General features: G+C 48.9%; 1 protein-coding gene across 1 annotated transcript in view; it reads left to right on the plus strand.

Moving 5' to 3' along the window:
* Nucleotides 1–22,232, plus strand: part of CREBBP (CREB binding lysine acetyltransferase) — a 178,688-nt gene that overhangs the window by 1,123 nt on the left and 155,333 nt on the right. The window contains exon 2 of the mRNA XM_075899108.1: nucleotides 2,281–2,438. The gene's annotated coding sequence lies outside the window, so the exon portion shown is untranslated. The remainder of the gene's footprint in view (nucleotides 1–2,280; nucleotides 2,439–22,232) is intronic.

The following is a 22,232-nucleotide window of genomic DNA, read 5'->3' on the forward strand; positions in this document are numbered from 1 at the left end:
CACCACCCAATACCTCTCTACCCACCGTCTCCAGGTCACAACTCCCTCCCTGGCCCTGCACCCCTCCCCCAAGCCAGAATCCTCTCCTGCACTTCAACCCCCTTCCCCAGGTTACAAGCGCATCCCTCACCCAAACTTCTCTCAGACCCCACAGCCTTTCCTGCACACCACTACCCTACCTTGAGCTCCCCTCAGCACTGAGCCTCCATTCCAGACCCCACACACCCTCCATAGAAAACTGGCGCTCTTAACCACATACTAAAACCTTGGAATGACCACCCCCATAAAAAATTATTGCCCACCCCTGCATTGTGGGTTGCTACGTCACCCATACACCAGCAGCACTCAATTCTATGTCTCCTCCCCATTACCCCAGACCGCTGTCTCTGAGATCCAGCAGAAAGTGAGCTGGCTACAACGCAACTCCAATAAGATGGATACTTTGTCTGCTGAGAGCAGACAGCATTTGGGGTGATGAGCAGAAGTAGTAGGAGCATTGCCAGCAGATGGAGGGAAGTGATTATTCCCCTCTATTCAGCACTGGTGAGGCCACACCTAGGCTATATCTAGACTACATCCCTTTTTCGTAAAAGGGATGTTAATTAGACGTATCGCAATTGCTAATGAAGCCGGGATTTAAATCTCCCCCACTTCATTAGCATAAAAATGGCTGCCACTTTTTTTTGGTACGGAGCTTTGCCGGAGAAAAGCGCCAGTCTCGACGCTGATCTTGCAGAAAATAAAGCCTTTTCCGAAAGATCCCTTGGCCCTCTATGAAATAAGGGGGGCACTGGGGAAGCACTGGGATGGGTTCCCTATGGAAGGGGTGGAATCTCAAACCTTAGAAACTTTTAAATCCCAACTTGACAAAGCCCTGGCTGGGATGAGTTAGTTGAGGTTGGTCCGGCTTTGAGCAGGGGATCGGAACAGATGTCTTCCTAGGTCTCTTCCAACCCTCATCTTCTATGATTCTATGATGTCTGCACTGTCTCTCACCATTCCCCAAAACGTGTCTCAGCCCCAGGGACTTACTGGCTCCATCATCGCTCTGGTAAGGGAAGTGGGCTTTTGGGCCATTCTCCATGCAGTTATGGCTGCTCCCCTCCAAGGCAGACTTACAAGGTTCCAGCCACATCTCTGTGACCTCCATGCTAGTGCATTGTTTTCCTGTGTACATAGGGTGACCAGACAGCAAGTTTGAAAAATCAGGACAGGGAAGTGGGGGGGGGGGGGGGCGGAATTAGAGGCACCTATATAAGACCCAAATATCAGGATTGTGCCTATAAAATTGGGGCATCTGATCACTCTGTGTGTACTGTACTTAGCAACATCTTTCAGCACCACGTCGGCCATTATGAGCACACACCTGTACCTGCTGGATCTCTGCTAGCTTAGACCCTCCCCCCTACAGTGGTTGAGGTCAGCAGGTGTCCTTTGCTAGGGTCCCCTCTGAGACTTGGCCACTCAGCTTACCCAGAACATTGTGTCCTGCTCTGAGAAAAAGCTTCATCCAGACCTCCAGCTCAGCCAGAAGACTCCAGCTCATCACGCAGCTGACTTTATTGGGCATGTAACAGCTCTTTGTCCAGGCACCACAATTCCACATCGCGCTGCCTACTAGACCGTTCCACAACTTTGTGTACATGTTTTCTGGCCACTAACATCTAAGCTTCTAGCATGTAAAGACCAATCACTGTGCAGATCATGTCAGGGAAGCATATCAATTCACCGTGACTCTGCCTCCCTTGTTGTCTATAAACAGACTCACAATAATTAGTTGTTTCAGCAATTACTGGTTCAGGCTCGTTCAGCAGTGACTTGTTCAGACATGCCTGTTCTTACCTTGGGCCTGCTCACAGCAGCTCAGCCAGCCAGACATGCTTGTGCTATTCTTGGACTGGTGTCAGGGAGTTCTTAGTAAATGGCCTGCACCTTTGGGCCGACTGCCCTGGTCTTAGGAAGGTGAATCGGTAGGTTGACATTTATGCGCTAGGATCTGGGATAGGGCTTGTCCTCTGCTCCCGCCATTAAAGGGCCTATAGTGACTTGGCTGAGGCCTGTTCCCTACAGCTTGAAGTCCCAGCAACTTCTCTGCAGGAGGCTAGTGTATCCAGCCTGCATCCCCTCCTGGCTCGGGCCAGACTGAGCGGAGCAGCTCCCTTTCGAATGCTCGCTGCGCTGCCCTCCAGAGGCGAGGAGTTGCGGCTCCTGCGTCCAGTGCAGTGCCTCACCCCTGCCAGGTGGAGACACCCCATCGCAGGAAGTCTGTTTCTCTTACAGCTGATGGAGGGGGTTGCGCCTTCACAACTCTGGTTGTGTTCAGAGCGCATGTCGGGCAGTTTCAGTGGAAGCAGCAATGGCGGGAGATCTGGACTGAAGAATTAAGTGGTCTGCTGAGCTCTGTTTGAAGGTGTCGGGAGAAAACCTGCAAAGCAAACGCAAGTATTTGAAACCAAGCGAAGGTTTTGTCCCTGTGGAGCATATTTAAATCAGCTGTGTCTTTGTTGAGTCCCTCCTCTATGCCTCTCTGTGGAGAGATACTAGACAGAAAATAGATTTGGATCCACCGAGAATCACAAATCCAACCCAAGCAAAGCAGGGAGGGATGTGAGAGTAGCTGAGATGTATGACCCAGTCTTAATATTCCTGGCTAAGAAGCCACATTCCCTGGGTGCTCCAGACCCACAGAGAATGTTCAGACCTCTATCCCCACCTCGTGTTGGCCTTGTGCACTGCAATTATTCTGTGCATCAAATAGGTGAGGCGAGGGTAATGCTGCTGAGTGTATTCGTTAAAAAATAGCAGCATTAACAATTCAATAATGAAGCTTTTGTTAGAAAAAGCATTAGGCTCGTATGAAGAATGCAAATGTTGTGGTCGGGTTATGCTACCTGCCCGATGATCAGGAAAAAGATATCGATTGTCCAATATTGAGAGGGCTCAAAGAAACAACTAAGTCTAGTCACCTGCTAATAATGGATGATTTGGACAATCTGCATACCCCCTGGATTTACAGCTGTGTGTGGTTTAGGGAGTCAGTTTCTCAGCACTCAAAACAATTGGGGTTTTTTTTTGGGGGGGGGGACAGCTAGCTCTCAAAGGGTATGTCTACACTACAGCATTATTTTGAAATATCTTATTTCGAAATAACTCATCTACACACAAAATGCATTTTGAAATAGCCTTTTGCTATTTCAAAATAGTGCGTCCACACTGATTGGATGCTGAGTCGCATTTAAGGCTGGCCGGAACCAGTTCTGGCAGGGCATCAGGTCAGGAGTTACCGCGTGTGTCTCCTGCCTGCGACTATCTGGGGCTCGTGCTTAAAGGAGCCCCCCATGGACAGCTGGTTCTCAGGTTTCCCAGCTTGCTTGCCTACCTCTCTGAGGGACAGCAAAGCGTTTGTTCTCTGCATGCTCTGGTTGCCCTCACTCAGGACACCACAGCACTCTCCAACATGGAACTGGAGTTGCCCCTGCGCACTCTGCTGCTCTTGGACATGTTGCTGCAAGTCTGGCAGCACTTTCTGCAGGCTGTCTCTCAGGAGCTGCAGCAACCCAACCGCCAGGCCTTCTTCCAGACCCTCCTGGGGTATGTGGAGGAGCAGCTGCAGCACCTGGATGCCAGAGTGCCCCGCCACATCTGGCATCTGGAAATGGTGGGACCACATAGTCCTAGAATGCTGGGGAGACCAACAATGGATCCAGAACTTCAGGATGAGGAAGGACGCCTTCCTGGAACTCTGCGAGTGGCTCGCCCCTGCTCTGAGGTGACGGGACATACATATGAGGCCCGCCATTCCCCTCCACAAGCATGTTACCATCGCCCTTTGGAAGCTTTCCACGCCAGATAGCTACCAATCTGTGGGGAACCAGTTTGGTGTGGGGAGATCCACCATCGGGGCTGTGCTCATGCAGGTATGGCAATCTCGGGTGACTGTCCCATAAGGGGGATAGAAGGAGGGAATGGGCTACCTAGGGGGAGGGCAGAATGGAGGTGGTGTAAGTCCCCTCCCCGGGAGAGTTTGTTCTGTCCCAGCCGCACAAAGGCCTGCCTGCAATGGCCAGGATTGCTGGGGCTGCTCCTGGTGCGTGGGGGAGCAGGGGATTAGAGGGGAGAGGGGAGAACTCTCAGGCTGGAAGATAGCTAATGTGATGCCAATATTTTAAAAGGGCTCTAGAGGTGATCCCGGCAATTAGAGGCCAGTAAGTCTATGTCAGTACCGGGCAAATTAGTTGAAACAATAGTAAAGAATAAAATTGTCAGACACCTAGAAGAACATAATTTGTTGGGCAAAAGTCAACTTGGTTTCTGTAAAGGGAAATCATATTACTAATCTATTAGAGTTCTCTGAAGGGGTCAACAAACATGTGGACAAGGGGATCCAGTAGATACAGTGTACTTAGATTTCCAGAAAGCCTTTGACAAGGTCCCCCTCACCAAAGGCTCTTACGTAAATTAAATGGTCATGGGATAATAGGGCAGATCCTTTCATTGACTGAGAACTGGTTAAAAGACAGAAAACAAAGGGTAGGAATAAATGGTAAATTTTCAGAATGGAGAGGGGTAACTAGTGGTGCTCCCCAAGAGTCAGTCCTAGGACCAATCCTATTCAACTTATTCATAAATGATCTGGAGAAAGGGGGAAATAGTGAGGTGGCAAAGTTTGCAGACAATACGAAACTGCTCCAGGTAGTTAAGACCAAAGCAGACTTTGAAGAACTTCAAAAAGATCTCACAAAACTAAGTGATTGGGCAACAAAATGGCAAATTAAATTTCATGTGGATAAATTTAAAGTAATGCACATTGGAAAAAATAACCCCAACTATACATATAATATGATGGGGGCTAATTTAGCTACAGCTAATCAGGAAAGACATCTTGGAGTCATTGTGGATAGTTCTCTGAAGATGTCCATGCAGTGTGCAGAGGCAGTCAAAAAAGCAAACAGGATGTTAGGAATATTAAAAATGGGATATAGAATAAGACAGAGACATTGCCCATAACTTGAATACTGCGTACAGATGTGGTCTCCTCATCTCACAGATATACTGGCATTAGAAAAGGTTCAGAGAAGGGCAACTAAAATAATTAGGGGTTTGGAATGGGTCCCATATGAGGAGAGAGAAAAGAGACTGGGACTTTTCAGCTTGGAAAAGAGGAGACTGAGGGGGGATAGGATAGAGATCTATAAAATCATGAGTGGAGTGGAGAAAGTGAATAAGAAAAAGTTATTTACTTGTTCCAATAATATAAGAACTAGAGGCCACCAAATGAAATTAATGGGCAGCAGGTTTAAAACAAATAAAAGGAAGTTCTTCACACAGCGCATTGTCAATCTGTGGAACTCCTTGCCTGAGGAGGTTTTGAAAGCCAGGACTATAACAGGGTTTAAAAGAGAACTAGATAGATTCATGGAGGTTAAGTCCATCAATGGCTATTAGCCAGGATGGGTAAGGAATGGTGTCCCTAGCCTCTGTTTGTCAGAGGGTGGAGATGGATGGAAGGAGAGAGATCGCTTGACCATTACCTCCCTCTGGGACACCTGGCATTGGCCACTGTCGGCAGAGTGAGTACTGGGCTGGATGGACCTTTGGTCTGACCCAGTATGGCCATTCTTATGTTCTTAGGCACCCTGCCGCCCCTGTGATTGTCGGGCTTTGTGTGTCCTGCAGGTGGTCAGGGCGATCAACACTGTCTTGCTTCGCCGAATCATCTCCCTGGCAGATGTCAATGCCATCATCAAGGGGTTTGGTGCCCTGGGCTTCCCTAACTGCAGGGGGGCTATTGACGGGACACAGATCCCTATCCATGCCCCGGACCACCAAGCCTCCATGTACATCAACTGGAAGAGATACTTTTCAGTGATCTTGCAGGCCGTGACTGACCACCGGGGCCACTTTGTGGACATTAATGTTGGCTGGTTGGGCAAAGCACACGATGCGCGGGTCTACCACAACTCTTCTGTGTGCCAGAGGCTGCACGCCGGGACTTTCTTCCCTGACCGCCACATCACAGTCAGAAATGTGGACACGTCTGTCTGCCTGGTGGGGGATGCAGCCTATCTCCTACAGCCCTGCTGATGAAGCCCGACACGGGACACCTCAACCCTTCCCAACAGGCATTTAATGCCAGACTCAGCAGGGCCCTCATCGTGGTCGAGGGTGCCTTCGGGCAGCTGAAGGCCCATTTTAGATGCCTCGTCACCCACCTGGACCTCTGAGTGGAATATTCTGCACGTGGTGGCGTGTTGTGTGCTGCACAATGTGTGTGAGCGGAAGAGGGAGGTCTTTCTGCCAGGCTGGGAGGCTATCGGGGGGCTGACGGCATCCGGGAGGCCCTGTGGGAGAGCTTCCACCCAGAGGACCAGTAACAGTGCTCCCTGGTCCACCCTACTGGGGGCTTGTTTCACTCTTCCCTCACATCCTTCCACTTCCCCCTGCCTTCCCCCTGTTCCTCATGGAAAATAAAGATGGGTTTTTAACAAACTGAACTCTGTTTATTGAACCAAACTGGGTGGGAAATGAAACTCGGGTGAGACTGGGGAAAGGAGGACGGAGAGGGGAGGAGAGAGGGTGGGAGAGGGGAGGGGGAAACTTGGGAGGAGGGAGCAAGAAGGGGGAAGAGAAGCTCAGGGTCAGAGCAGTGCCGAGGCCTCGGCTTCCCCGGGGGGGTATAGAGGGAGAAGCAGGAGTAGGGGAGAGGGAGCGGGAGGAGGAGCGATTGCTGGGGAGGTAGCAGAGGCTGGAGCAGCAGGGGGCAGTAAGCTCTGCACCAGGGTCTGTAGACGGGCGCAGATGGCATGACCCTGAGCAAGCTGCTTCTGCCACCTCTCCCACCGGAGCTGCAGATCTTCGACCCAGTGGTCAAGGGTGAGGTGCAGGGCTCGCAGGGCCCCCAGGTGCTGCCACTGGTATTCATCCATTGGACACGTGGGCCTGCGGAGCCCTCGGGTGTGGATGTGCCTGGTGGTGTGGTGCGCCCGCCACTCGCAGCTCGTCCGGCTGTGGAGAACAAGGACAAATGGTCAGTCATCCCTGAGAACACAGTGCCTGACTCCCAGCCCTGCTCTGCAAGGCGAGGACGACAGTTCTCCTTGCCATCAGAGCCAAAGTGCTTGAACACAGACCATGTCTAGGGGGCCCTGCTATCCCTGGGAGTGGAGCTGCCCTGAGACTGCGCCCATGCCCCTGTGCTGTATTTTGGTGTGGGGGGAGGGATGTCCCCTGCCTCCTTGAAAAGGGGCTTGTGGAGGGAGAGCATCTTGCCGTGTCCCATCCCAGGGTCAGGAGCATGTCGTTTCTCTCCACACACCCTTGTGGCTACCAGGCCAAGGCCCCTGTGTGGCAGCCAGCTGGGGCCATGTGCCCAGGAGTGGCACAGCACATGCTCACACGAGCACAGGCTGCTGTGTGATCCAAGGCCAGCAAGGCCCAGGCGCACTGTCCCTCGCCCCCCACCTCTCCCAAGCCTTCCCCCTGCATAAGGGGACAGTGCTAGCACTAACATGATGTTCTGTCCCTGGCCTCGGATGATGCCTGGGACAGGTCCGCAGGGACGGCTTGGGGGTCCTGGCTCAGCTGGGTGGTGACGCTGGCCTCCTCTGACTCCTGGCCCTCCTTCTGTGGGGGAAGGAGAAGAGTTTTCCTGTTTGTGGTCAGAGCAGCCAGCAGGGCACCCGGGGAAGGGCTGGAGGTCTCCTCTTTTGAAATAGCCCCTATTCCCTGTCTACACAGCGCCTATTCCAAAATAGCTATTTCGGAATAGGTGCTATTCCTCGTAGAATGAGGTTTACATATTTCGAAATAAGCCGTCTGCTGTGTAGACGCTAGCACAGTTATTTAGAAATAACGGCTGTTATTTCGATATAACTTTGCTGTGTAGACATACCCAAACACACAAGGTAACAAGCTATTCTTGATGTGATCCCATGTAACTCATAGACCTTGATTCAAACAGTAACTAGAGCTGTTGCGCACTACACAACAGTGGTCATAACCTAGTGACATTCAGTGTCCCCCATAGGGAACATATGAACATCTGCCATGGTGTTCAACATGCTATCCATATGCTATAGTGGCTACTGCTTGAGAACTGGTTGGACACCACGGATCTAGTGTGTGGACACTAACCTGTAGAATGGAGATTTAAAAAAAACTTAATCTGATGCCCTAAAGTCAAAAGTTAGGCCAATGAACATGTTTAAGCTCACCTTGGAGGTGATGGAAACATGTGGTACCATCAGGGAGTCCCAGATATTGAACAAAGCTCAGAACACAACAAGAATCCAGAAGGCAAGAACTAAACTAGCACAGCTAAATGGGAAGGTTCAAGTGGTTTTATCTGAGCCAAACAAGTGCCCTTCAGAACAGAAAGTCAGCTGTCATGAAGCCAGCAGACTAGACCGAAAGTGATGGCAGGCAGTGAATAAAATGAAGTTCAGAGGATCAAATGTCAGAGGCAGGAAATCTGTGAATTGATTTGTAAAGGGAGCAGTTACTGACGATAGGGACACTGCAGAGGAGGTAAAGGATTTCTGTGGTGAATGGAAGTCTGTGACAATTACAAGGTTTGCATCCGAAAGGGTTTCCTGGTCCTGCTTGCAGGCGTGGTGGCTTTGTAGAGAGAGTGCTAACTGCGTCTTTCAGCAATCAGTCTGTGAAGAGCAGCCATGGGCAAGGAGGGAGAGATGTGTCTCTCTCTGCCTTTGGTTTGGTTCTGGTACACAAGCTTCTGGATTTTAAGAAGTGACGTCGTGTTACACTGTAACCTTCCAGAAAGAGCATTCCATGAATGTAACAATTTCTGTCCATCGGTCCTCACCACTGAGGATGCTTGGGACATACTTATCATGGAGCTGCTCTTGTCAGGGACTCAAGACAAGGTGCTTTTAGGTATGCCTGCACTTCTGTCGAGCACAGAACACGCAGTGAGTGCGGCTATAAGTAGCAGTGTAGACAGGGAGGCATGACTTAGACACACAGCCTGCCCTACATGCCGGAACCCCCAGGATATGTACCCTACATGACTCTTCACACCCAACCAGTGCCTCCCACGTCTTCTGTGTACACAGCTATTTTTGGCAGGGATGTTGCCCGCTGTATCCCTGCTGCCTCTTGATATGCCATGTAGCTACACGTGCAATGCCTGTATTCTACACGCCCCCATCAGTGTAGACATACCTTTGAGACTAAGGTAAGGAAAGAGGTGCTGGGAAATGCAGGAGGGCACAAGGACTGTGTGGTACTCGTACCAGTGTTATGAATGAGCTAAGAATGGAAATGAATTAAACAGCTCATTTAATTCAGCTTCCATACCAGACACACCAGATAATTGTAGCTTTTAAAGAAGGTGCCAGGGGGGATTCTGGGAATTAGAAACCAACAAGCCTTACTTCAGTAACAACTATGCGGGTGAAACAATTAAAACCAGAATTGCAGAAACCTACCTACCCAGCAGAAGGGCTAATCAGAAAGATTTCTGCCCAGACAAAAAGCATGCCTCACCAATCTATTGTGCTCCTCTGAGCATTTCAGCAAAATAGTACATCAATTAAATTGGGCTTTCAGTGTATCCTATTGGCTATTAAGGGAACAGAGGGCATGTCTGCTCTGCCCAGTAGATCAGAGTAAAATGGTGTGAGTGGCATTGCACATCAAACCGCTACCCTAATCCTCCCATGTGGACACCACAGTTCTGAACTTAAAATGTGTACGTTAGTGCAAACCTGGACCCTCACCCACAGGCGCGTGATGGCGTAGCATTTTGCACACTGCTATTCACACACTCTTACTCTGCAGTGCACGGCATGAAACAGATCTGGACAAAACAAGAGTTGGACTAAATGATCGGTTTTCATCATGGAAAAAGTGATTTCACACAGCCCTCCCCTAGGATTGGTGGCTGTTTATCGTCTGTGTCGATCTATTTATCAATGATGTAAAAGTGAGTGAGCAGTGCCAGGGAAAAATCATGGGGTGACAGCAAAGTCCAGAAAGGCTATGGGAATTTCAATAGGATGTAGCAAAGCTATGCAAATGAACAACTCCAGGACAGATGAAATGCGGTGCTGATAGATAAAGAGAAAGGCACATTGAAAGGAATTATTTGAACTACTTGTCCACCTCACTGGGTTCTAAATTAATTGCAGCATCTCAAAAAAGAGAGTTGGGTGTGAGCCTGGACAGATCAGTGAAAACTGTACTTCATGGGCGACAGTTGTAAACAAACAAAATCTTAGGCTGCGTAAGGAATGTGATGGAGACTATGTCATCACATTAATCAGTAATATGCCCTTATCTGAAATATTGCATTCTTTACCACCCCATGCCTCAGTTTTCCCATCTATATAATGGGGATTATGATAGTGATCTCCTTTGTAGTGCTAGATAAGAGCTAGATATTATTTAGTTCTAGGTACCCTAGCTAAAAAAAACCCGATGTAGCAGAAATTAGAAGCGTTTGGAGAGAAGTAAGAATCATAGAATACTAGGACTGGAAGGGACCTTGAGAGGTCATCAAGTCCAGTCCCCTGCCCTCAAGGCAGGACCCAGTACAGTCTATACCATCCCTGATAGACATTTATCCAACCTACTCTTAAATATCTCCAAAGATGGAGATTCCACAACCTCCCTAGGCACTTTATTCTAGTGTTTAACCACCCAGACAGTTAGGAACTTTTCCCTAATGTCCAAACTAAACCTCCCTTGCTGCAGTTTAAGTCCATTGCTTCTTGCTCTATCCTCAGAGGCCAGGAAGAACAAGTTTTCTCCCTCCTCCTTGTGACACCCTTTTAGATACCTGAAAACCGCTATCATGTCCCCTCTCAATCTTCTCTTTCCCAAGCTAAACAAGCCCAATTCTTTCAGTCTTCTTTCATAGGTCATGTTCTCTAGACCTTTAATCATTTTTCTTGCTCTTCTCTGAACCTTCTCCAATTTCTCCACATCTTTCTTGAAATGTGGTGCCCAGAACTGGACACAATACTCCAACTGAGGCCTAATCAGTGCAGAGTAGAGCGGAAGAATGCCTTCTCGTGTCTTGCTCGGAACACACCTGTTAATGCTTCCCAGAATCATGTTTGCTTTTTTTGCAACATCGTCACATTGTTGGCTCATATTTAGCTTGTGGTCCATTATAACCCCCTAGATCCCTTTCTGCCGTACTCCTTCCTAGACAGTCACTTTCCATTCTGTATGTGTGAGAAGAACCATTAGAGGCTTGGAAAAACTCACAGGAGGCTCATAAGTGTTGACATTCAGAGGAGAAAAATAAGGTATGCAAATTAATTTGTTGTAGAGAACCTAGATCAGGTACTTCTGTTCATCCTCTCAACGCACCAACCCAAGGCAGTGAATGAAACTGAAAAAGTGACTACATTAAAAGGGATTGTGATGGGTTACCCACCTCACACAGTACTGGAAGGGGTTAAAGTGGCCACATAGGTCAGTCTATTAACCCCACAGGCTGCATCTGAAGGGAGAGCCAAGGAGCAAAGACTTGAGTGCAGGCAAGTTCAATTGGGCAGGAAGAGGCAGAGCTAATAAAACCAGGAAGCTGGTAGCACACAGAAGAGGCTGCTGGGAAATGGCAGTCGCTCCCTGGGAGGAGGGTTTGGAGCTGGTCTGCCCAGAGCGAGGCTGAACCAGGAATGGGAGGAAGCAGTCGGGAAAGAAGCAGTGACCTGCTGGACCATGGATGTTGCTGGACCAGAGTCCCAGTTTAGGGAGGTACCACTTATAGTGTCTGTTACTCCAGGGGCAGAGCCAGTTACCTACCCTGGGGCCCACAGTCTGCATGTCCAGTTGGCAGGAGCATGTCTCCTTCCCGTTCAGTGTTCGTGAGGCCAGGCCTGTCCCGCTAGGTGCTAGATCCTTGGCCAAACCCAGGACCAGAGCTCGTGGAGTCATGACTGTTGCTCCATCTGCCAGCCTGGGAGGTCAGACGTCGCACCGCCAAGAGCAGTAGAGGTCCCTGTCGACGTCTTGCCACCTCCTTGATGACAGGATGGTCTTGGGCTCCTGCTAGCTATGCCACGTGCTGTTCTCTCTTGCCACGTTTGCTCTGCAAGTGCCTCCTGCTGGGTCATCAGCAAGTCCACCAAGGCTTTTATGCGTCGCCCCCTTCTGAGGGTCTGATTTATTAACTAAAAGTTTAACAGGTCCATCAGAATATCTGCACCCGGTTAGCAGCAAAGTGGACTCTGCCTACATTCATCCCTCTCCCCTGGGCCTATCTGTCCCGTGTCAGGCCCTTTCCCTAGAGGGCCGGCACACACAATGTTGATTCCTGCCAGGAGCCAGAACCACTGCAGGGCCTTCCCATGACAGCAGCTCTTTTCGGGCTGCATGCGGGGCCTTCTGCAGCTGTCTGGGAAGTCCCTCCCCCAATGCCTTTCCCACTGAGTTCTCCTGCTCTGGCCCTTGGGAGCATCTCTAACAAGCCTCCTCTTCCTAGCCAATCTCTGGTCGTTTTTATCAGGTCCCTGTACTTGCTAGTCAGTTAGCTGCCAACCGATCACCTTACGGTGGGCTGAGAGGTGGGCTGAGAGGGCCTTGTCTCCTTAAAGAAGTCTGCCACAAGTACACTGGGCCCTGATCCCTTTCAAGGGGCCAGCCAGCCCATGACACAGTCTGCTATAGTTTGAGGAGGGAGGTTGGCTGGTGAGAGAAGGGGTGGATGCATGTGCCATTACAGGAGTGTCTTTAGGCTGGTGGTGATTTTAGCGAATGCAGGGCTTCTTGGGGTGATCATGGAATCCTAGAATAGTAGAACTGGGAGGGTCCTCAGAGGACATCAGGTCCAGTCTCCTGCCCTCACAGCAGGACCAAGCACCAAGCGGGGCTGCTCACACGCCGGGCACCTGGGAGCTGGCAGCGCCCATGAGCCCGGTGGTGGGGCCACCCATGTGCTGCGCGCCCAGGTCGATGACACCCCTACGCTGCAAGCCCGGGGCTGGCACAGCCCTCGCGCCGCTCACCCGGGGTCAGGGCTGCCCATGTGTTGCATGCCCGGGGCTGGCACAGATCTCGCGCTGTGCACCCAGGGGTGGGGCCACCTAACCACTGCGCGCCCGGGGCCGGCCCCGACCATGCGCCACGCACCCGGAGACAGGGCCGGCCCCGATCACTCGGCGGGCACACAGAAATGGCCCGGCGGGCGCCATGGCGCCTGAGGGCACTGCGTTGGAGACCACTGATCTAGATAGGTCATCCCTGACAGGTGTCTGTCTAACCTGCTCTTAAATATCTCCAGAGATGGGGATTCCACAACCTCCCTGGGCAATTTATTCCAGCGTTTGACCACCCTGACAGTTAGGAAGTTTTTCCTAATGTCCAACCTAAACCTCCCTTGCTGCAATTAAGCCCATTGCTTCTTGTCCTGTCCTCAGAGGCCGAGAAGAATGGTTTTTCTCCCTCCTCCTTGTAACAAACATGCTTTTAGTGAGTGGCATGGCATTGTGCAATGAATTTCTATTCAATAGATTCACCAAGTTCTTTCCCCTTTCCCCTTACAGATGTAACATGACATGCTTCATTTCCACTTTTGTCTGGTGGAATGATGCAGGTTGTTCAACACTGAAGGAAACATTTGCTTCTAGAAATTCTGATATGAACAAGATTGTTGCAGTGTTTGCATGGGTTGCAGTGTTTCCAACTTTCACAACATTTGTCTCTATTTTGTTAAAGCCCCAGGGTATGTCTACACTACCCCGCTAGTTCGAACTAGCGGGGTAATGTAGGCATACCGCACTTGCTAATGAAGCCTGGGATTTGAATTTCCCGGGCTTCATTAGCATAAGCGGGGAGCCGCCATTTTTAAATCCCCGCTGCTTCGAACCCCGTGTAGCGCGGCTACACGGGGCTCGAACTAGATAGTTCGGACTAGGGTCCTATTCCGAACTACCGTTACTTCTCGTGAAACGAGGTGTACCGGTAGTTCGGAATAGGCACCCTAGTCCGAACTACCTAGTTCGAGCCCCGTGTAGCCGCGCTACACGGGGTTCGAAGCAGCGGGGATTTAAAAATGGCGGCTCCCCGCTTATGCTAATGAAGCCCGGGAAATTCAAATCCCGGGCTTCATTAGCAAGTGCGGTATGCCTACATTACCCTCCTAGTTCGAACTAGGAGGGTAGTGTAGACATACCCCCAGTAATTGCCTTGCTCTTGGAGTTGCAAAAAGTTTGAAAATATGAACTCTGTGCATGCTAAAGGTTAAAAAAACCAGATGCTAATTAAAAAGAATCCCAAACATTTGGGGTTCTTTCAATCTCTCAGTTTTAAGCCAATCATGATTTTTAGGGAACAAACTCATGATTTTTGTAACGTTTTAAACATTAATGTTTAATTCAAAACAAATGGTTTTGAATCCAGAACAGATTTTATTTTTTGTTTTTTTTTTTTCCTCCAGCAGCTACACCCAGCTTGATATTTCTCGCTTTGTTTGGATGTAATGCAGGAACTTCTGAATGCCAAATCTAATCAATTCCAATAATGCAAAGAACATTCTAGGCACCGATGGGCAGAACCTTCGTGAGCTTGGGGAAAGCTGGGAAACGGAAAGGGGAAAAGAGGGGACAAATGCAGGCCCTAGAGTTTGTTTAGCAGAGCCACTGCTTCAAATACCTCTGTAATGGTCTGTAGCTCAAAGAACCTCTTGATGCCAGCCACCACTGACTTCCATCATAACGACACCCGGAGCTCTAAGCCTCCTCCTCATTCATTTAAGGCCTTGTCTACACTGGCATGTTTTGTCACCAAAAATGCCTTTTGTTGACAAAAGAGTGAGGCTACGTCTACATTGGCAAGATTTTGTGCAAATGCTTTTAACACAAGAGTTTTTGCATTAAAGTATTTGCGCAAAAGAGCGTCTACACTGGCATGTGCTTTTGCGCAAAAGTATCCGTGCCAGTGTAGACGCTCTCTTGCGCAAGAAAGCTCTTATGGCCATTTTAGCCATCGGGCTTTCTTGCGCAAGAAATTCATGTTGCCTGTCTACACTGGCCTCTTGCACAAGAATACTTGCGCAAGAGGGCTTATTCCTGAGCGGGAGCGTCATAGTTCTTACGCAAGAAGCACTGATTTCTTACATTAGAACGTCAGTGTTCTTGTGCAAGAACTCGCGGCCAGTGTAGACAAGAGGCAAGTCTTTGTGCAAAAGCAGACACTTTTGCGCAAAATCTTGCCAATGGAGACGTAGCCTGAGAGCGTACACACAAGAATGCAACCTTGAGAAAAACACCCAGTTTTGGCCAAAAAAAACCTTCCACCCCTATTAGAGGCTTTTGTCTTTTCCCCTCCCTTTATTGTCGAGAGAGAGCCAGTGTGGACTCTGTTGTTTTTGTTGAGAGAACTGACTTCTGCCAGTATCCCACAATGCCTGCCCTGATGGCTCTGCTCATTGCTTTGTGATCTCTGCTGCCCTGCTTGCCTGCATCCCCTCCCCTTTCAAAGCTCTGGCAGCTGAGTAAGCTGCTCCCTTTGGGGAACGAACAAAGAACAAATCATGGGAGTGCTTCTGTTCTGCCCTGCTAGGAACACAAAGGCAGGCAGACTGCTGCTGCACGGGGAGGGCTGGAGAGACAGCTGTGCTGCTTTGACTTTCCTCAGCACAGAGAGCTCACGGAGCTACTCACAATGCTGCTCCCTGCTACTGAGAATGCTGTGGGAGAACTCAGAGAGACTCCCAAGAAGTGCAGGGATCAGCTCTCCCTTCCCACAGCATTGTACTGTGGGATGCTTACCCACAAGGCTTTGCTCTATCTGTCGACAGGGGAGCCAGCAGTGTGGCCATGAAATGCCAACAATGGAAGGCAGAAAAACCAATTTGATTGTTTTTCACATTTGCCGAGTTTTGCATATCAATAGCACTTCTGTTGCCAAACTCACCCCATATAGACGCAGCCTAACATGTTGGTACCATGAATGACTGCTCTTCCAAACAGAAAGAAGAGACATGATCCTAGAAGGAAGCATGAAATGGGGTTCGTACAGAGCCCTTTGCCTCGGGATGAGGGGGAAAGAATGTGAAACCAAGGAATAGGTAATACCCAGAGCCCCGGCCTGAGGAGAAGGAGGTGAAAGGAAGTAACAAGGGAGGCCATAGTGACCCCGACATCGTGGCAAACCTGGAGGATACACACACTCCCTGGCATGTAGGCAAAGAAGAAGTGGGGGAGGGGAGGGAGACACAGGGAACTCGGGGGGAGGGCCAGGAGGCCCCGGGTGTGTGCTATGAGTTTGGCCGACAGAAGCTATGGCGTGTGAGGCTCCGGCCTAGGGTATCGTCATCACCGCTGTGGTGTCTTGACGGATGAAGCTGCAGAAAGGCCTTTGTCTAGCCCAGCCCTTTGCCCAAGCAGTTCTGGCACACGTCATGACCTCTAGAACCAGCAATGGGGCACGGAGTTGGTGAGACCTTCAGGCGGCAGAGCAGGCTGTGACTGGCTGGCTGGTGAGCATTGTGTATCCGATGGCCCTCGGCCTGCTTTTAAAGTCAGGGTAAGAGCCTCATTGTGTGCACTGCCTAGACGTCCCCTTGTATGTTCATGGAAAGGCAAATTGTAGGTTTTACCACACTAATGCCTTGGTACAGGGGTATTGAGCATTTTTTATGATTTTTTTTCTATCAGGGCCATTGACCCAGAGAAAAAATAAATTGCCGGGGGTGGGTGTTGAATGCAATGAAAGCAGGTTTTATTGTGGTCCATCCAGTTCAGACATATACAACTGTACATCCTCTAATGTGATCTATGCCATCAAGTGCCAGCAATGCCCCTCTGCCATGTACATGGGCCAAACCAGACAGTCTCTACGACAAAGGATAAATGGACACAGACATCAGAAATGGTAACAAACAGAAACCCGCAGGGGAACTTTTTAACCTGCCTGGACACTCAGTTATGGATGTAAAAGTAGCCATCTTTCTATAAAGGAATTTCACAAGCCAAATACAGGAAGAGAGAGCACGAAATTGACCTTCATATACAAATTTGGCACTATCTCTCGTGGCTTGAACAAAGACATTAACTGGATGGCCCATGATAAAACCTGTTTTCCTTACATTTAACACCCAACTGACATTGAAAGCTAAGTATGGGACACTTCCAGCCCATTCAGTTAGCCTCATTAGTACCGGCACTACAATTGACAAGTACTTGCCCCCCTCTCGTCTTTCTCTGTTATAAATTGTGAGGGTCTCCCCTTTTTTTCTCCACTCTGCTAATCAGAGGAAGTTAGTTTTGCACACAAAAGTTCATACTATATATATTTTTTGTTAGTCTCTAGGGGTATGTCTACACTGCATCCCTAGTTCGAACTAGGGATGCAAATGGAGACAATCGAACTAGTTAACGAAGCAGGGATTTAAATATCCCGTGCTCCATTAACATGATCTCGCCGGCGCGCTAGTTCGAATCACAGCTGATTCGAACCAGGAAGTGCGTGCCGGGACGCGTTAGTTCGGACTACAGCCCTTAGTCCGAACTAATGTTACTCCTCAAAAAATGAGGAGTAACATTAGTTCGGACTAAGGGCTGTAGTCCGAACTAACGCGTCCCGGCGCGCACTTCCTGGTTCGAATCAGCTGTGATTCGAACTAGCGTGCCGGCGAGATCATGTTAATGGAGCGCGGGATATTTAAATCCCCGCTTCCTTAACTAGTTCGATTGTCTCCATTTGCATCCCTAGTTCGAACTAGGGATGCAGTGTAGACATACCCTAGGAGTATGTCTAGACTGCATCCCTCTGTCGGCAGAGGGATGCAGATTCGGCAGGTAGACATTGCAAATGAGCTAGGGATTGCAGGAGGCATAAGGGATCTGTCAAAAAAGGCTTTCTTTCTCTAGACTGCCACTTTTTGCAGACAAAGTGCTTAAAAATCAATTTTAGCGCAAAAAATTATTGAATAAAGCAATCTGAGCATTTTCATGTAGCTATGAATCATGTTTTACTGGTTTTGGAGATAAATAAATATTGTCTTAATATAGAAATTCTGTATTTACCTTAATGTAGATGCAATAAGCTTTCCCTTTGGTTAGAGTAAACATCCACAACATTCTTTGGAATCAGCTTTGCAGTTAAATCGACTTGTATGTGAAGAAAATCTTTCTTCTACCATGGCTAAATGCAATCAGTTTCTAATCCATCTCCAGTGTGGGCATCCCAGCTGGCAATATAAGAGCTAAGGGAATGAGTGCATAATAGTTTGAATACATAATCTTAGACATTTCTTCTTGAAGTTTTTGAAAACTATTGGGATATTATATTGTAATAAGAATGTCCAATTCTCCACCTACATTTATGTTATGTTTATGTTTATGTTGAGGTGAGTCTGCATATTTCTGCAAGAGTGGGTGAGAATCATTTTTATCACACCCTAATGCTTTGTCATGTGTTTCGGCAATTTCCATTGATTCTTGTGGAAAATCGTCTCTGTAGCTCCAATTATGGCATCCAAAAAAGCAAGGCAAACTGCTGATGTCACCTATTTTTTTCCCACGTGCAATTACAATTCTGGGCATTTCATGTGAATTTGTTGCCTTTTCTATCTGCTCTTTTGGACTTACAGTTATTGGAACAATGAAATCCCTGAGAGCTGACAAGGATTTTACTACAGGTTGAACCTCTCTGGTCTGGGACTCTTTGATTCGGCAACATCCGAGGTCTGGCAGGACCACAGTTGTTGCTGTACCAGAGAGCCCCAGAGACTGTTGGCTGGGAGTCATTGGCAGAGGGGCTGGTGGTCAGCAGCCCCAGGAGCAGGGAATGGAACCTCAGCAGAAGCCCTGGAGGTTGGGAGCGCAACCTAGCAGCTCTCTGGGCTGAGAGTAGAACCGGTGGTCAGAAGAGAAGCTGGCCAGGAGGCTGGTGACCCCTTGGAAAACCCTGACTTCCCCTGGTCCAGCAAACTCCTTTGTTTGGGACCTTTCAGGTCCCGAGGGTGCTGGACCAGGGAGGTCCAACCTCAACTCTTTCACTTTTTGGTGAGCGTAGTGGTCTTCGTCTGGAACTGCCATGATGAAGAATTCACAAACGCGACTTTGTCCTCATGGAGGGCTGTAAAATAAATCGGAGGGATGTGGGCTTTCTAAATGTACAAGAGAAATTGTAGCCTGTCTTTGTGGAACCAACTAATTGCCAGAGTTTTCTTGACATGCAGACAGCTTTGGCTCTTAAGCATCATGGGGACATGCAAGCCCCATAATATGCGTTGTAAGTGGTATGTAAATGGAGAAGTGTGTTTGCAGTAAAAATGCCATCATGCGGTGTCTCCAAGGGTATGTCTACACTACAAAGTTAATTCGAACTAACGGACGTTAGTTCGAATTAACTTTGATAGGCGCTACACTAGCGCTCCGCTAGTTTGAACTTAAATGAGGTAAACCTCATTGTACGAGGACTAAGCCTAGTTCGAACTTACTAGTTCGAATTAAGGGGTGTGTAGCCCCTTAATTCGAACTAGTGGGAGGCTAGCCCTCCCCAGCTTTCCCTGGTGGCCACTCTGGCCAACACCAGGGAAACTCTATTGCCCCCCCCCCCGGCCCCGGACTCCTTAAAGGTGCACGGGCTGGCTACGGTGCCCGTGCCAGGTGCAAGCCTGCCAGCACCCAGCCAGCAGACCTTGCACCTGGCACGGCTCGAGCCAGCCACCCAATGCCCCCCAGCCCTCCCTCTCTTCCCGGGACCAGGCTGGTGGCTCCCGGGAGCCTGCCCGGGTCCGCAAGAGGTGGGCACCCGCCTGGTCTAGTGCGGACATCGTGGACCTTGTCCACGACCTCTGCACTAGGCATAGGAAAGTGTCCGTCTAGGGCAGGAGAGCTGCCAGCCTGGCCACCCAGGAGCAGGTGTGCATGAAAATCAAGGTGGTCCACTGAGACCCCCGACCCTGAGCCCTGAGCTTACAATGGCCGTACTGGGTCAGACCAAAGGTCCATCTAGCCCAGTAGCCTGTCTGCCGACAGCGGCCAACCCTAGGGACCCTGGAGGGGATGGACCGAAGACAGTGACCAAGCCATTTGTCTCATGCCATCCCTCTCCAGCCTTCCACAAACTTTGGGCAGGGACACCACTCCTACCCCCTGGCTAATACCACTCCATGGACCCAACCTCCATGACTTTATCTCACTTCTCTTTAAACTCTGTTCTAGTTCTAGCCTTCACAGCCTCCTGCAGCAAGGAGTTCCACAGGTTGACTCTTTGCTTTGTGAAGAAGAACTTTCTGTTACTAGTTTGAAGCCTGCTACCCATTCCTTTCCTTTGGTGTCCTCTAGTCCTTCTATTATGGGAACTAATGAAGAACTTTTCTTTATGCACCCTCTCCACCCCACTCATGCTTTTATAGACCTCTATCCTATCCCCCCTCAGTCTCCTCTTTTCTAAACTGAAAAGTCCCAGTCTCTTTAGCCTCTCTTCATATGGGACCTGTTCCAAACCTCTGATCATTTTAGTTGCCCTCCCCTCTCCCACCCTTTCTCTTCCCCTCTCCCACCTCCTTTTCCCAGTCTCCCCGAGTTTTGTTCAAGAAAGAGAGATTCTATTTTTGAACACACGTTTTCTTTATTTTGTACATCAGGAAGGGGGGCTAGGGAAGGGTAAGTGGAAGGAGGTGAGGGAGGAATGGGGTACGAGCCCCCGATGGGGAGGACTGGGCTGGCTCTGCGAGCTTCTGGGGGTGGAAGCTCTCCTGCAGCCCCCCAATTGCCCCCTCTCCCCAGATGGCAGCCTGCGGCAAGTGCAGCTGGTCTGATGGCCGAGTGCTGTGATGTGCCCAGTGGGGGCACTCAGGGCACTCCAAGCCAGGACTGCTTTGCAAGCGGGGCACCCCTGAGAACTGTCTGTCCGGGGTGGGGGTCGGGTCCCTTTAAGCACAGCCCTCGGCTAGCCTGAGGCAGCAGCTCCACACTCTAAGTCCTCATCTGATGCCCTGCCAGCTCTGCTTCCGGTCATCCTTAACCCCGGTTCAGGGTCCACTTAATGTGGACATGCTAGTTCGAATTAGCAAAACGCTAATTCGAACTAGTTTTTTAGTCTGGATGCGTTAGTTCGAATTAGCTTAGTTCGAATTAACTAATTCGAACTAAGTTAGTTCGAATTAGCACTGTAATGTAGACGTACCCCAAGATCTGAGTGAATAAAGCAAAAAGCATTTGATCCTGGTCTGCGGGATCAAATGACCTTTATCATCACATGGCTGGAGTTTCATTGCACACTTGCTTATCTTTCAACATGTCATGAAAGTTATTCATGTCACTCACAGAGGATTTCAAGGTATCCATACCTTGAAGCAAAAGCTTCCTCTATCACACAGAAAATGAAACCACGCTTTGAGAACCTCAAAAGTGAAGAAGGCTTGAATGAAATGCAGCCCTCCATGAGGACAAGGTCGCGTTTGTGAGCCACGCAATGTACACACATTGCAAATGGATGGTCATCTTTCATTCACTGCTGAATCACAGCTATGAAGATCTTATTCACTGCCTGTATAATTTCTTTGCAAACCGATTTTCCTTGATCTTGCAGCACTTTTGTTTTGAAATTCAGGGCTTGTGTAACTAAAATAACCTGCCTGCATTATTCTTGAAAGTTTCATTATACTTTGAAAAAAAATCACAACATTCATGGAAATGCCCTTTTGATTTAGATTCCTTTCCCTTGCTGTGCCTTAGAAATGGTAAACCAAGTTTTGAAAGTAACTTGACAATATTACAAACCGTAATAAGGTAATCCCAGTTTCTCTCAAAGGTACTTTTAGGGCCTGCCTAATGCTCTGTCCAGTTTCTTCTCTATGTTGGAGCATTGCCACTTTTCCATACTTTTCATGTGAACCTGGAAAACCACATGCTTAGATAATTTTTCAGAGCTTTGGTTCCAATCCTGCACATCTTTTTTGATAAACAGATCGTCCACATAGCCTGTTTCAGGATAGCAGTGACAGCAAGGAAAGAAGAATACAGCCAATTATTGAATAGTCTATTCAACACAAGGAAATGTGTTGCAATAGAAAAAAGTGAAAAAGAATGGTTGTGTTTCCCAAACAGTCTCGGAAAATTAGGCAGATGTGATTGTTTAGGCCTAATTTCTTTTTTCTCCATGATCTGTAGGAACAGTTACATTATGCACATAATCTTCAGTCGTATCTATGCTGAGAGAACCTAAACCCATTGCATCCAAAGATTTAACATTTAGAGCACCCGGGCCCTGCCAGGAGGTGCTGTAAAATCTTGCCAGGAATC

Source organism: Pelodiscus sinensis, chromosome 16, assembly GCF_049634645.1.
Source record: "Pelodiscus sinensis isolate JC-2024 chromosome 16, ASM4963464v1, whole genome shotgun sequence".
NCBI lineage: Eukaryota > Metazoa > Chordata > Testudines > Trionychidae > Pelodiscus > Pelodiscus sinensis.